We start from the raw sequence: 13,494 nt of genomic DNA, 5'->3' as shown, positions 1-13,494 counted from the left end.
TCTTACCTGATGACACAGGTAATAGAGTCACTCATGACGTTATCTTGCCCGATAACACGGGTAATATTGTCACTCACGATGTTATCTTCCCTGAGTACACAGGTAATACAGTCACTCATGATGTTGTCTTACCTGATAACACAGGTAATACAGTCACTAATGATGTTGTCTTACCTGATAACACAGGTAATACAGTCACTAATGAAGTTGTCTTACCTGATAACACAGGTAATAGAGTCACTCATGACGTTATCTTGCCCGATAACACAGGTAATATTGTCACTCATGATGGTGTCTTACCTGATGACACTGGCCATACAGTTTACCATGGTGTTATCTTACCTGATGATACTGGCAATACAGTTTATCATGGTGTTATCTTACCTGATGATACTGGCCATACAATTTATCATGGTGTTATCTTACCTGATGATACTGGCCATACAATTTATCATGGTGTTATCTTACCTGATGATACAGGCCATACAGTTTACCATGGTGTTATCTTACCTGATGATACTGACCATACAGTTTACCATGGTGTTATCTTACCTGATGATACAGGCCATACAGTTTACCATGGTGTTATCTTACCTGATGATACAGGCCATACAGTTTATCATTACCTGATGATACAGGTGATGCAGTCCCTCGGGGAAGTCAGACCGGGACACTAACAGAGGGCAGCCATAATGTCAGTGACTGGCATATTGTCACACTCTCACGTAGGGGAGAGCAGCTTGCTGCTGAGCAACAATGGAGAGGAGAAGAGGGGGAAGAGAGAAAGGAGAGAGAGAGAGAGAGAGAGAGAGAGAGAGAGAGAGAGAGAGAGAGAGAGAGAGAGAGAGAGAGAGAGAGAGAGAGAGAGAGAGAGAGAGAGAGAGAGAGAGAGAGAGAGAGAGAGGGAGAGAGAGAGAGAAAGAGAGAGAAGAAAATATAAGTAACATGTCATATGAAGAAAGATTAACAAAGACTAATTTGTTTTCACTGGAATGGCGAAGATTTAGGTGTGACATGATATAGGTTTACAAGTGGATAAATAGACACAACAAAGGGGATATTAATAGGTATTAAAAGTATCAACACAAGACAGAACATGAAACAAAGGGTATAAATTGGATAAGTTTAGATTTAGGAAAGACCTGGGGTAAGTACTGGTTCGGTAACAGGGTTGTTGCTTTGTGGAACCAATTACCGCGTAACGTGGTGGAGGTGGGTCCCCTTGATTGTTTCAAGGGTGGGTTGGACATGTATATGAGAGGGATTGGATGGTTATGAATAGAAGCTGTCTCGTATGGGCCAGTAGGCCTTCTGCAATTAACTTTATTCTTACGTTCTTCTTATAATAAAAGTAGGATACCTTGACTGTTTCAAGCGTAGATTAGACTTATGTATGATTGAGATTGGGTGGATATAAATAGGAGCTGCCTCATATGGGTCAATAGGCCTTCTGCAGCTACCTTCCTTTTTATATTCTTATTCTTAATACTGTACGTTTGCGGTGCAGGTGTTGTAATTATTGAAAGATAATATTTTGGGAATTGTGAGCATCGTCTTAGATGCTCAGTTTGAGTATTGTGCCCTCGTATATCATAATTTAAATATTCAGAATGCTAATGTCATTGCATTATTACAAGGGCTTCAGAAAGGTAAGACACCAACACAAATGTTGGATTCAGCTGAACAATTAGGAGCCATGAGTGAAGTTTCTCTCACGCATTTCTCAAATATGAATTTATCTTTCCCAGATTACACACACAAATCACAATAGCATGATGCATCAAATGAACAAATGTGGATTTGTTCTTTTCCAGATATATACATATAGATATTTGTTCTTAAAGAATTTCAATAGATAACCCCGTGAGTTTGTGTTTAATATTTAGTTGTTCCTGATTGACCCAAAACTTTATCAAACACAGTTTATGGGTAAATGGCCAGGCAGACCGTATACTACAGTGTAAATGGCCAGGTAGACCGTACACTATAGTGTAAATGGCCAGGTAGACCGTACACTACAGTGTAAATGGCCAGGTTGACCGTACACTACAGTGTAAATGGCCAGGTAGACCGTACACTACAGTGTAAATGGCCAGGTAGACCGTACACTACAGTGTAAATGGCCAGGTAGACCGTACACTACAGTGTAAATGGCCAGGTAGACCGTACACTCAAGTGTAAATGGCCTGGTAGATCGTACACTCAAGTGTAAATGGCCTGGTAGACCATACACTACAGTGTAAATGGCCTGGTAGACCGTACACCACAGTGTAAATGGCCTGGTAGACCTTACACTCCCGTGTAAATGGCCAGGTTGACCATGCACTATAAAGTGTATATGGCCACTTTGACCTTGCACTATAAAGTGTAAATGACCAGGTTGGCCATGCACTATAAAGTGTAAATGGTCAGGTAGACCGTACACTACAGTGTAAATGGCCAGGAAGACCACACACTAAAGTGGTACCCAATAATTAGTATGATTAACTATAAGGACAAAATGTCGGAATAATAATAATAATAATAATAATAATAATAATAATAATAATAATAATAATAATAATAATAATAATAATAATAATAATAATAATAATAATAAATCAACAGGAGTCATTAAGAGGATTCAAGCCTAGGCGCTGGGGACTCCCAGGGAATCTTCCTCATGACGTCTACTGATCTTCTCATTGATACATTACGTTAATGTGATTTCTTTGTGCAATAATAATAATTACGAATTAGTGGCAGAAGTTCAGCTTCTAGCCGGGAAACAACTGAATTTGTTAATGTGAGACTTAAAGTGTAATATTCATTGATGACCTATACTAGGCTGTCTCAAGTCTGGTGTTTAAGCGAAGGTGTTCGGTTGTGGAAATAATAAATCAACAGGAGTTTGGCGCGTTAGTGATAAGTTAGGTAGACTCTGAAGTGATCATTTATGACGATTAAATTATCGTATTAAAAAGTACACGTAACATCAGATAGAAACTTGGATATACAGACGAGTCAGAAATGTCCAGGAAGAACTTCTTCAGTGCTGGAGTTGTAAATAATTGTGGTGTGTTAGACTTATCACTTATTAAAATTAACTACATACACAATTTTATCTGTAAAAATGACGAGTAAGCGGATAAAACAGTCATTGAATCATAACTAAAAAAAATCGAAAGGCGAGGGTAGGAGCTGACGTGGGACCATAGAAGCACATCAAGGTGAGTACACCACCGCTCCCGCCCCCTTCCCATACTAATCTTCAACTTTTGCCACATCCACTAGGAATGACCTGATGGCGTAGAGGTATTTGGGTGTGGCCAAGTCGCCCATCATTCCTTTGCAGTGCCTACGTGCCGCCTCCCACTTGACCTTGTGTGGACTCAAGTAGAAGCATTCGTTCAGAACCAAAGTGTATGGGTAAGGGCAGGTCGGACCAGGAACAGCAATACGCTGAAGAAACATGAACAAAAAACATTTTACGGTTGTGTATTTATACAGAGGTATGAACAGAGTTGTCTTGATGCTCTAGAACAAGTCAACGACGCCTTGTGAGGTATGGTAATTGTTCAGTGTCGTCAACATCACAGTCAAAAAATCATTGAAACATCATATACGGAACAGCATTCTGCCCATCATTAATAAAATTGTTCACGTGTATTGTTAGGCCTATATACATATTTAAATTCGTTGTTGAGGACTATAAAGTTCAATAAAACATATCATATACGTGTGTTTGTTGGGATTAATGATATTACAAATCTGAAAGTGTCTGTGTTTTTAAAAAATATTGATTGAAGTGAATAATCAGAATTTGTAATTTGTAATCAAAAGTAACTTAACAAACAAACTGCTCCATAACAATACGTCATTACCTATTTCGTGCAATTTAAACTGACTTTAGCCGTTAGTAAAAATGTATTCTACATATATATATATATATATATATATATATATATATATATATATATATATATATATATATATATATATATATATATATATATATATATATATATATATATATGTCGTACCTAGTAGCCAGAACTCACTTCTCAGCCTACTATTCAAGGCCCGATTTGCCTAATAAGCCAAGTTTTCCTGAATTAATATATTTACTATAATTTTTTTCTTATGAAATGATAAAGCAACCCTTTTCTCTATGTATGAGGTCAATTTTTTTTTTATTGGAGTTAAAATTAACGTAGATATATGACCGAACCTAACCAATCCTACCTAACCTAACCTAACCTATATTTATAGGTAAGGTTAGGTTAGGTAGCCAAAAAAAGCTAGGTTAGGTTAGGTTAGGTAGGTTAGGTAGACGAAAAAACATTAATTCATGAAAACTTGGCTTATTAGGCAAATCAGGCCTTGAATAGTAGGCTGAGAAGTGCGTTCTGGCTATTAGGTACGACATATATATATATATATATATATATATATATATATATATATATATATATATATATATATATATATATATATATATATATATATATATATATATATATATATATATATGTCGAAATGGTTTTTGCCAACTAAACCACATTGAACGGTTCTGTCAGTAAACACTTGTGTGACATGAACCAAATATCATATATGTAAGGAATTGTGCAAAACGTAATTTGTCAAAATATTTTCTCAAATGCAGGAATTACCATGAGGGGAGTGGTCGTCTTGTCGTGTGGCAGTTGAGGGCAGTTGTCGTGTGCTAGTTTGGTGGGGTAACATAAACAGGGAGGCGATCACTGCAGAGCGAAGCTCCTCCAAAGCAGGCTTCTCAGACACGGGATGACCAGCCACGACCACCACCAGGTGCTGACGTGGCCGTTTTGACATGGGGGGCCTTGCAATTCCTCCTATTTTGCGGGTGAATTCCGTGGGTTTGGAATTCTCGTGCAAGGCTGGTTATCCGGCCATTGAGTTGGTAATGTGCGATATGCTTCGTGTCCCAGTGGAGGCTGTGTATGGAGTTGAGCTTGTTATGGCCCACCGGCTGATTGTCAAGTTCGTGCGGGAGGAGGAGTATCGGGACTTCCTCCGGCGGAACGAAGGGCGTTCGTTGCAGTTGCCAGATGGCGCCGGCTCCGTTACGATCTCGGACCGAAGTGGTGCCCTGACATATGTCAGTGTGCATGGTGCGCCCCTGGAGTTCCTTGAAGACCTTCTCCGGCGCTTCTTCGGGAGGTATGGTGCTGTCATCAGTGTGCGGGTGAACAAGCTTTCCTCGAGGAAGTATGCTGGGAAGCAGACGAACGTCCGTACCTTAGGTATGCGCCTGCGGTCGGATATCCCATCTTTTGTCCGGCTGCTGGGTTACTACGTTCGGGTGTATTATGCCCGGCAGCCCCGTACTTGTTTCCGGTGTGTCCAGTTAGGGCATCAGGCTGCCGGGTGCTCTGAGGCCCCTGCTGCACCTGTTAACTTGTTTCGGGAAGAGGATTTCCCGCCGCTCCCTCAGGGCGTGGATTCCGGAGATGATGTGGGGCAGGTCCCATTCGCTGCTGATGCGGCCCCCCCCCCCTGCGTCACCCGACGTGCCCCCGGTGGTTGTTGTCCCTCCTCCGAGTGTTCCCGTGGCTCCTGTCGCTCGTCACTTCGCTGTGCCAGTTGCTCCGGAGGGTCTTCCGGCTGGTCTCTGTGGGTCGTCTGCGTCTTCCTCGAATCCTGCTGCTGTGCCTGGTCCTGCACCCTCGTCAGGTGTCACGGCTGTGCTGGGTGTTAGGGGGGCTGCGGAGCGTCCTGTTGTGTGCGGCCCAGTTCCCCATGTGGTTGAGGCTGCTGCCGTACTGCGTCGGGCGTTGGTTCGCCCGGTTCGTGAGGCCCGTGGTTCTGGGTCCGCCTCCGGCTGTGAGGATGTGCGGCCTGTGCCCAAGCGTTCCAGGCGTTCTTCTACTGTTTGGGCTGATGCGGAGGATTACAACGCAGGTGGCGCTTTGGGAGATGATGTGGCGATTCCGGGTGCTTCGCGCTCTACGTCGCTGGTGGTGGCTGATGTACATGTGTCTGCTGTTGACGATGGGTGTGCGTCTGCTTTACCTCCTATTCTTTCTCCTGCAGAAGGTTCGACGCAGTGGGAGGTGGTTGCTCCTACAGACGTGGGTGGTGTGGGTTCTGGTGCGAGCCAGGGCATCAAGCTGGTGCTGAAGAAGGATCTTCTTGAGGTTATTTTGAGATGATTTCGGGGCTTTAGTGTCCCCGCGGCCCGGTCCTCGACCAGGCCTCCACCCCCAGGAAGCAGCCCGTGACAGCTGACTAACACCCAGGTACCTATTTACTGCTAGGTAACAGGGGCATAGGGTGAAAGAAACTCTGCCCATTGTTTCTCGCCGGCGCCTGGGATCGAACCCAGGGCCACAGGATCACAAGTCCAGCGTGCTGTTCGCTCGGCCGACCGGCTCCCCTGCCAAGGATGCCAAGCGTGGGGGGTCCCAGCAGGTGCAACGTTCGGTGGTTGACGCGGGGCCCTGTGAGACAGCCGAGGAGGCTCCCAGTGCGATGCCCATTGCCCGGCCTCGTGGGAAGGAGCCTCTCCCTATCATCCTGGCCTCCGGAGTGGCGCATGATGATCAACATCCTTTGCGGTTTGACATTGATGACCGCGTGCGTCCGGTTCCGTGGTGCCCTTCTACCATCTGGATTCGACGGGCTAAGTGTTTTATTGTGGGTGCGCCGGAGTCCATGCCTGATCCTCGTACAGTTCGTACTGAACCTATTTCGGAGAACGTCATGTTACTTTGGGAGGTGTATTGTATTCGCTTCCCGGTGGCGGAGTGGCCGGATAAGTATGAGACATTTGAGTAGTCTGTGTGCTTGGTGTGTGCTTGGTCCTGTGGTTTGTTTTGTAATGTGTTGTACCTATTGTGCGCCCTTCAGGCCGGTGCTTTGTTGTATTTCTTATATTTCCGGTATTGTTTCTTTTATTTTTGTTTCATTATGTTTCTGTTCATGGTTGTTTATGTTGTAGGCCCTTCAGGCCGGTGTTTAGTGTCTTTGACAAATTTTGTATAAAGTTGTATTGTTTTGTTTTGTGTTGAAGTGTCTGGTTTTGTTTCATGTTATACTTTGTTGTTTTATTCTCGGTCCTTCAGGCCGGTGCATGTTTGTTGTTGTGTTTGTGACTATTTTGTTTTCAGGTGTGCGTGTTTTGCTTGTTTATTTTTATTGTTACTTTTTTATTGAAAATTTTTTATTGTTTATTTTGGCCTAGCCCTTTGTTTACGGGGCGGGTGGTTTGGTGTGTGTGTTTTTTGTTCCTGTATTGTTTGTGCTGTGCGTTTGACCTGGTGTTTTTGTATTGCTTTACCTGTTGTACGTGTTTGTCCTTTATGTTTTGTTTGGACTGTATTGTGTTTGTCCTGTTATGTTTCCTGTTATGCCTCTTGATGTGTGGTTTGTTTATCTGGAGGTTTTGTTTTGTGATGTTACTGTGTTTGCTTCTTTGTCATTGTATTATGTTTTGTGCTTTGATATATGCTGTCATTTTCTATGCTTTTCTCGTGTGTGTGCTTTGTTGTGCTCTCCTGTCGGCCCTTCTGGCCGGTTTTCCTTTGTTATGTATTTTGTATTTGTTTTTATTGTATTTAATTTGCATGCTTTGCATGTAAAAATAAAAATAAAAAAAAACAAAACTACTGAACGAAGTCAAAATTAACACCATATTAGAATATTAAGGCAGCAATAAAATTGTATTTCGTCCAATTTAAACTGACTTTAGCAGTTATTAAAAATGTATTCTACATATATATATATATATATATATATATATATATATATATATATATATATATATATATATATATATATATATGTATATATATATATATATATATATATATATATATATATATATATATATATATATATACATATATATATATATATATATATATATATATATATATATATATATATCGAAATGGTTTTGGCCAACTAAACCTCATTGAACGGTTCTGTCAGTAAACACTTGTGTGACATGAACCAAATATCATATATGTAAGGAATTGTGCAAAACGTAATTTGTCAAAATATTTTCTCAAATGCAGGAATTACCATGAGGGGAGTGGTCGTCTCGTCGTGTGGCAGTTGAGGGCAGTTGTCGTGTGCTAGTTTGGTGGGGTAACATAAACTGGGAGGCGATCACTGCAGAGCGAAGCTCCTCCAAAGCAGGCTTCTCAGACACGGGATGACCAGCCACGACCACCACCGCCAGGAGAAGTAAGGAATACATAGTTACCGTGTTATTATTAGCTATGGTAGTGCTGTCAAGATGCTTTCCAGACCCTTGGATTGGCTGTTTGGCAGCCGTGCGGAGCGGTTCTGTTTACATTCGTTTCTCAGTCTTGCCTGGACGTTTGGCGTGCACACAGCTGGTGGCGTTTTTTGTGGCCTCTGGCCTGGCGGGCCGGCGGGATGGCGTTGCCCATGCCGCCTATAAAGCGTGTGGATACGGTTGAGCTGGCCTTCTCTGGTCAGGTGAACTACTCATTGTTGGAGGTTGCTCTCCTGGATGTGCTGGGTCTCAACCCTGCAGATGTGTATGGTGTGCAGCTGGCTGGGGAACATCAGGCCTTGGTTAAGTTGACTGACGCTGTGGTGTTCCGGGATATGGTCGACAAGTATGATGGGCGTACTGTACCTTTGCCTGGTGCGGCGGTTACGGTTTCTGTAACGGACTTGTGTGTTCCAGTGACGTTTGTGGTGGTGCGGGGGCTGCCGTTTGAGTTCCCAGAGAGCCTGCTCCGCCGGTTCTTAGGAGGATATGGGAGTGTTCTCGCCTGTCGGGCGAATGTGCTGAAGTCTGGCCGTCTTCGTGGCGTCCTGATGGGTATCCGCACGATTACCATGAAGCTGAGGAAGGCGATCTCGTCGTCGATGGTGCTGCTGGGGTTCAAGGTGCAGTGCTTTTATGCGGAACAGGAGCGCACATGTTTTCAGTGCGGTATGGCTGGACACCAGGCTGCTGGTTGCCGTAATGGCACCGTCCGGTTGGTCAGTGTCTTCCGAGAAGAGGATTTTCCGCCTATCCGAATGGATCCTAAGTTAACATGTGCTTCACTGAATGTGAATGGTTTGCGTTCTGTGGTTGTGCAAATGAGCCTGGTGTCGATGCTGCGTGAGTGGAGGGTGGATGTGGCTTTTGTGCAGGAGCACAATGTGCAGGAAGTGGGGTTGTTACATGTGTTGGCTGAGGGGTTTACGGTGGTGTTAAACCCTTCGCGTGGCTTGCGTGGAGGTACGTTGATCCTGCTTTCTAAGCGGGCTCCGATTTCAGTGCTTCACACAGAGATGGACGAGGGTGGTCGGGTGCTGTTAGTTCGGGTCTCCTTTTTGGGGTCTGAGGTCTCTCTCTTGAATGTTTACGCGCCATCTGGGGCAGCGCAGAGGCAGAACCGGGAGGTTTTCTTTACGGGAGGTTTATGTGCTGCATTTTTTGCGGCACGATACGAGGGGGATGATTTTTGGGGGGGGGGGTTTAATTGTATTACGTCGCCTCGGGATAGCAATAGTCTTCGTCCAGCGAATATCTCCCGGCATTGACTGCTACCTTGAAGAGTTGCGGGTTTCGGGATGCGGCCGTGTTGCAAGGGGGTCCTTTGGAGTACACTTTTCTCTCGCGTGGGGCTTGCTCTCGCCTTGATCGTTTTTACGTGCCTACTGGGGGTGGTTCGGTTTTTTCGTTGCAGACGGTTCCTGTGGGGTTCTCGGACCATTGCATGGTGGTGTTGCAGGTGGGGATTCGCAGCCAGGTGCGGGTTGGCCGTGGCTGGTGGAAACTGAATTGTGGGTTGCTGAAATGCCCTGTTGTGTGTGCCCAGTTCCAGGCCCGGTGGGCTGTTTTGGCCGCTCGGAAGGGGGCGTTTCCCTCGGTCCTGGAGTGGTGGGAGTGGGCTAAGGTGGAATGTCGGTCGTTTTTTCGGGTAATGGCGAAGCGGGAGGCGTCGGGAAGGTTTGGTCTGTTGAGGGTCTTGCAGGCACGGTTATTTCGCCTGTATGGGTTGCTGAATCAGGGTTTAGATAGGTTTCGGGAGATCTCGGTGTGTAAGGATCTCATTTGTGGGCTGAGGGAGGAGATGGCTGAGGGGGTACGTGTGCGGGCTGGGGTGGAGGAACGGTTGTGTGGTGAGAAGCTCTCGCAGTTTTTATTGCGGAGGGAACGGGTGGGGCGTGCCTCTGTTTTGTTGGCAGGTCTTCATCGGCCGGACGGTTCGGTTTTGTCGGACACGGGGGCGATTTTGCATTATGTGCGTGGTGAATTGGAGTCTTTGTATGGGGTGGTTGCGGGGGATGAGGGGTTGATGGAGTCCTTCCTCCAACACTGTGCACCGGGGTTGTCGGGTATGGATTGTGTGGGTCTTGTGCAGGAGGTAAGCCCTTCGGAGCTTTGGGAGGTTGTGCGGTCCTTTCGTCGTGGTAAGGTTCCAGGATCGGATGGATTTCCGATGGAGTTCTATGTCGAGTTTTGGGATGTGCTTGGTGCCGATTTTTTGGAGGTGGTTCGGTTTTGTCTTCGGAGTTTGTCTCTGTCCGTTTCGCAAAATGATGGTCTTGTGCGGCTTCTTCCAAAGCCGGGGGACTTACGTTTTTTTGCAAATTGGCGGCCTATTACGTTGCTAAATGTGGATTACAAGATTATTTCCAAGTTGTTGGCTGGACGTTTGCGCTCGGTTGTGGGGTCGGTAATCTCTTGGGGTCAGTTTTGTGGCGTTCCGGGTAGGTCGTTGGTGCAATGTAATTCCCTTTTCCGGGATTTGCTCCTCTATGTGGAGGAGTCTGGTGTTCCTGCAGCCATGATAAGCCTGGATTGGTCCAAGGCTTTTGATCACATGCCAATTGGGTTTGTTTTGCGGATCCTGGAGAGGTTTGGTTTCCCGCCCCAGTTTGTGGGCTGGATACGGATGTTGTATGCTGGTTGTAGTAGTACGGTGTGTGTCAATGAATTCCTTAGTGCTCCCTTCGCTATTCGGCGTTCGGTTCGACAGGGGTGTCCTCTGTCGATGCTTCTCTATATTCTGTTTCAGGAGCCCTTTGTTCGCGCAGTGCGTGCTTGTCGTTCAGTTGTCTCACAGTGTTTGCCGAGTGGCTTGTCCCTCAAGATTTGTGGTTATGCGGACGACACGGTCTTGTTTGTTGCCTCTGAGGGTTCTGTGCCTGCTGTTCAGGATTTGGTGCTTCAGTTTGAGTCGGCTACAGGGGCTTTGGTCAATCGTGGAAAGTCTTGTCTTCTGGGGTTGGGGGGTTGGGCCTCTCGTTTGGTGTGGTCTGGTTCGTGGTTTCCGGTGGTTCAGTCCATTCGGGTTCTGGGGATTACGTGGTTCAGGTCGTATGTGCAGTCTTTGGAGTTTAATTGGGAGGCAATTCCGTGGGGGGTGGGTGTAGCTGTGGGGATGTTGTTGCAACTGGCCCTGACTATTTACCAGCGGGCGATTGTCGTGTTTTGTAAGGTTTTGTAGCGGGTCTGGTTTGTTGCGCAGTGTTTTCCATTGGATGGCGGAAGGCTTGCGCTCTGGAGGGTTTAGTGTATCGTTATGTGTGGTGTGGCCGGTATCATCCGGTTCGTCAATCTACGTTATGTCTTAAGGTGTCAGAAGGTGGAATTGGTATTCCTGATGTCTATGTGAAGGCGTTGGCTTTGTTTTGGGGTCGGTTCGGAGGAGTTTGGTGTAAGGGGGTGGGTTAAACTCCTTGGGGTTGTTTTACTGCTCTATGAGGATTAGTTTTTTGCTTGATCTGGGTCGTTGCCAGGAGGTGGCCCTGTATACGCCTCCAATGTATTCGTGGGCGGTTTTGATCCTTCGGGCACTTTGTCGATTTCCTGGGTTTGTCTCTTTTGGTTGTCGGGAGGTGTATGGGGCGCTTGCCTCTTGGGTGCCTCCCAGGGTCGAAAGTTTGTACCCTTGTTTCGACTGGGGGAATGTGTGGGAGGCGTTGAGTGGGCCGTGTATTGCGCCACGGACGCGTGAGTTGGTTTTTCGATATTTGCATGAGTCTTTGGCTACGAATGCAAGGCTCTATATGTTGGGTTTGGTCGCCTCTGATAGTTGTGTTCATTGTGGGGGACGTGAGACTCAGTTGCACGTCTTTTTTTTTTATGCGCCGGTTCAGGGTTGGTTGGGTGGTTGCAGGATGTCATTGCAGCCTTTTGTGGTCCAGGGGTGCAGGTCGACCTATTGCGGTTTTTGTTTTTTTCGTTCCCTCGGGGCTCCAGGTGGGTGCGTAACACGCTCGGGGTGTTGTTAGCAGACTATATTTTTTGTTTATGGGTTGCTAGAATGGAGGGGTATGGGGTGGGGAGGATTTTGGGCTTTTTGAAAGGCCGTTTGTCTTATACTATGTGGTGGTTGCGTCGCTCCTTTCCTAGGGTTTTTGATGCTTGGTTCACGGTCGAGTATGTCCGGGGTGCTGCGTTGGTGTAGGTGGTGGGTTCCTGTGGTTGTGTGTGTGTGTGCGTGTTCCTTTGGTTCGGTTCCCTCTGGTGGGTGGGGGTTTGGGGGGTCTGTGTTTGTTTGTCTTTGGGGTTTTGTGTGTGCTGGGGTTTGCTTGGTTACCTTGTGTGGCAGGGTTTTGTTTGTGTGTGGGTGTGTTGTGGTGTTGCGTGGCATGTCTGTTTCTCTCCTGATGTGTCCGGTGCGTGGGTGTTTTTTCTGCTTGGTGGCTGGCCGTCCTCTGTCTGTGGGGGTCGGGTTTGTGTGCTGGGTGGCTGTGTTTGTCTCGTATGTGTTCCATTGTTGTGTGTTTTTTGTATGCTTGTGTTCATTGTCATTTTGTCTTGCTGCCTTGTGTTATGTGCTTTTCATTATACGCCCTGTTGGCACGCCCCGTATGGGTGGCATGTGTTGTTTGTTTGTGTGTTTATGCTTTTTTTTACAATTTGTTCTGTTATCTGTGTCATTTTACTGTGTTATGTTCCAATGTCAGTTTGTACTATACCGATTCCGTTATTTTTTACTATGTTATTTTACTATGTAATGCTAATGTGTTCTGTTTCCTTTATTTTATGTACTGTGCTGTGTATTGCTTTGTTGTATTCCATTGTTATTTAACTGCATTTACTTACTATGTTGTATTTACAGTGTTATATTAACATGTTTGTTATTGTGTTCTCGATTCTGTGGTGTGTTGTCTGCTGTTGTGTGGTGTGGCGCATGGTGCGTGTGTTGTCTGCTGTTGTGTGGTGTGGCGCATGGTGCGTGTGTTGTCTGCTGTTGTGTGGTGTGGCGCATGGTGCGTGTGTTGTCTGCTGTTGTGTGGTGTGGCGCATGGTGCGTGTGTTGTCTGCTGTTGTGTGGTGTGGCGCATGGTGCGTGTGTTGTTTGCTGTTGTGTGGCGTGGCGCATGGTGCGTGTGTTGTCTGCTGTTGTGTGGCGTGGCGCATGGTGCGTGTGTTGTCTGCTGTTGTGTGGCGTGGCGCATGGTGCGTGTGTTGTCTGCTGTTGTTTGGCGTGGCGCATGGTGCGTGTGTTGTCTGCTGTTGTGTGGCGTGGCGCATGGTGCGTGTGT

Source organism: Procambarus clarkii, chromosome 4, assembly GCF_040958095.1.
Source record: "Procambarus clarkii isolate CNS0578487 chromosome 4, FALCON_Pclarkii_2.0, whole genome shotgun sequence".
Taxonomy (NCBI): Eukaryota; Metazoa; Arthropoda; class Malacostraca; order Decapoda; family Cambaridae; genus Procambarus; species Procambarus clarkii.
This window is presented reverse-complemented; position numbering follows the sequence as displayed.